Below are 3,562 nucleotides of genomic sequence, written 5' to 3'. Positions count from 1 at the left end.
AACACAATCAGTGCATATACAGTCCCTGTAACTGCAGCGTCAGTAGAAACAATTCAGCAGGATTTGCTGCAGAGGTGCATTTTAGAGTAAAACTTCTGAGTGTCTTTCTTTTTCTGCCTTCTGTTTTGTTCTGTGTTGTTTTGTTCCATGAATCGGGCTTCGTAAAGCTCTTTGTAACCTTGTTCACACAAGTGCTGTGAAGCTGATTTACGAAATATTATTATTTGAAACTCGGAAAAAAGCATTGTTTTTTATAATCTTGTCTTTTTGTGTAGCTCTGGATCTATGTGAAGCAATCAGCAGCTAATCTCCGACTTTTTTTGTTCATAAGACACAATGTGCATTTAACTGTATATAAACAGAGCAAATATACACCACAAAAGTGAGCACGGCCTTTCACAGCATGAAATTATTCCTCAGGATAAGATCTTTGAATCTTTGAGATCTAATTAGTGTTAAGAAACCACTTTGTAAGCACCTTTTCTATCTACCTTATCTATCCAAAAATAACGAAATGGATCCACTTGAAATGATAAATAATTTTCTTCAGCAAGTTTTCTCACATACACATGAAGATGCATCACTTTGTTGTCTGAGTGGATAACAACACTTTGAGAGGGTCTTCATCTTGAGAGCTGCCATGTTTTTAATTCTAATTTCATTTTGTGCATCTACATTACATCCATAAATAAGTCGTTTCAAAGTCAATGGAAATTCAGGTCATTTAACTTATAACTATGTTTGCAAATTACATTTTTGCTCCATTGTGTGTGGCCTCTCACCACACAGCACAGCCACAAATAGGAAATAAATTTGAGCCGGCAGCCAATTTACAGATAAGCCTCCTGTGTCATTATACACCGTGTAGGAGTGTGATAGTTTCATTAATGGAGATTCAAGCTTTTGAATTGAATTTTACCTCCTATGGCTCCGATGAGACATATTGTTGTGTTGTCTGGTGGAAATCTCCACTCAGAAATAATTAGAAGTGAGGTGAAGAAGCAGAAACACCTATAAAGGACAAATCGTAAGGTTGTGATGAAGGGAAACATTGTCCAAAAGGGACATAAAAAGGAGAGAAGGGAGAGGAGGAAAAGAAAAAATGCGACAAGATTCTGTTACGTTATATCTGGGGGCTAATTTGTAGCACAGTAGTACAGTTTTTAAAAGCTACCAATAGTCAACTTGATTCTATTTTAACTGTTAATGCACTGATGGCAGGTTTATAGGTTATCACTTTCAATTTGTGCCCAAATCATGCAGTGTACAACACGTAAACATACTAGGATGTAGCCCACATCCCTATTGCCCGGGGCCCTGAAGTAAAATAAACTCACACTAACTAATTCAGACAGAGTTCCAGACTGTCGGAGTCCCACAGCAGGCAAAGCTGCAGTGTTGTAGCTCTGCTGCCAAAACAAGACAGCACCAGGAGGAAGCCTTTTGGGATTTGTCCATCTTGCTTGAGAGCTAATCAATCTCTTCCCAAACCTGACCTCTGACCTCTGCAGAGGACACGGAGAAAATTCTGCCTCAGCGGGTTAATATCCTTACACAACATTTGTTGACTACAGTTTAAATGGCAAAGCCTGTCTCTGGTTTAGTGTCGTTATCTGGAGACATGTACATTTTTTCTCTCAGTCTCCATCTGGTCATTTTACACAGTGGCTGCCTTCTTAGAGAAATAAACAGCTAGCTGGTGAATGGTGCCTTAATTCGGTAAATTAACCCAATAGATGGTTTGACAGTGTTATATCCTGATTAGTAGACGCTGCCACCAGAGATACTGGAAAAAAGAATTCCTTAATTCCTCTGTCACCCCAGCTTTACTCAAACCACCACTCAAAAACCTTTGGCTCTTAAGGTTAAATTATAAACTGTATATTAAAGATTCTGTGGCCTCACTCTAGGGTAGCCATCATGTCGTCTAACTTTATATCATTTAAATTAAAAGTATTATTGAGAATAATCACAGATATAGAAGATTCTTGACTTCACGGTGATTGGATGAAGAATGGGAAGAATTTAAGATTCAGTAAAGCTGCATCAAAGACAGTTTTCACCAAGTGTGTCTCTGAGAAGAATAAAGAGAATTTTCAAACAAGTAAATCAAAGACTTGATGCTGACCACAGAAATTATTCATCATTGTTACATAAATATACTGCATCACACAGGTAACATTGGATTGTTCACCTCCTGAGTGAAGGAAACCCAACACAGACACGTACCTTTGACGGGAGATGAAAACATCACTTCAAAATATAATCTGTCATCTGATGATTGTTCAGGGCACAGACATAAGGAGATGGTCAGGAAATAGATTAAAGAAATAAGCACTTATTAGAATCTGGCCACAATCTAATAAACACATTTTAAGAGGAGGAGCATTAGTGCATGAGCAATCATACTGCACAACACCAATATATATGTTTTCTATGTTCTTTCTTCTGTATGTGTGTGTGTGTGTGTGTGTGTGTGTGTGTGTGTGTGTGTGTGTGTGTGTGTGTGTGTGCCAGAGTGTCAGAGCACCAAAGACGCACAGCTCAATCTCAATTCAATTAACAGTAGCAGCTCATGCAAATGTAATCCATATTGTGGACACATCTCCACGTGCACACACACACTCACAAAAATTAGCTCAACAGCAACTGACAATCAACAACAGACAATGTCTGTTAGTGATCACAATTTGCATATTAGGTGAATGACACGTCACAGTGTGTGTGATATAAACCACACACACACACACACATACACACACACACACACACTGTACCGCTAATTCAGATGGATTGCATTAATGCACTGACAGCTGCCCTTCAGGGCATGTAGCCACCTCAACCTGGTTTGCTTCCACTTACTGATTAGCCGGCTGTTGCCTGGATGTGAGACGTGTGCATGTGACTGGGAGGACACCAGTTTCAGTCAGTGCGCCAGCAAGAGTGAAGCTTTACTATCCCTCAGCAGCAAAATGTCCTTGAGACAAAAACTGAACACAAAAAGCTGACGGTGACTTACAGGCAAGAAGGAAAAGGTTTTTTAAATTAATGATGCACAGATCACAATACATCATGTTTTCTCAGTGTAGGCAGAGCATTAATACATCTGTCGGTGTGCTCCTGCAGGCACTTCAACCCCAGCCTCTCCCAAGACAGGCAGAGAGGTTTCACTCCTCTCTGTTTAATTGTTGGTTTTGTTTGTAAGCAAGATTACTCAAAAACAACTCAATGGATTTCCACGAAACTTGGTGGAAGGATGCGGCATGGATCAGGAGAGAATGCATCAAATTGTGGTGCAGATCCAGATCCGGATCAGGTGGATCAAATATTTCATTTCTTGGATCTTGATGAAAAAAAAAATCAGGCACAGAAACTGATATCTATGAGTTTGTGAAATTCGGTGCAGCTTAATTTATTCAACTTTTTAGATTTGTGGTTTTCAAGCCTAACCCACTCCCCCAACTGTGCCCCTGGCCCCCACCCAAATTGTATGCCCATCTGCCCCTGTTGAAGCATCCGAGGAGCTGAGGAGGGAGCAGCTTCTCTCTCTCTCTCCCTCTCT

This window comes from Paralichthys olivaceus, chromosome 19 (genome assembly GCF_024713975.1).
Source record: "Paralichthys olivaceus isolate ysfri-2021 chromosome 19, ASM2471397v2, whole genome shotgun sequence".
Taxonomy (NCBI): Eukaryota; Metazoa; Chordata; class Actinopteri; order Pleuronectiformes; family Paralichthyidae; genus Paralichthys; species Paralichthys olivaceus.
This window is presented reverse-complemented; position numbering follows the sequence as displayed.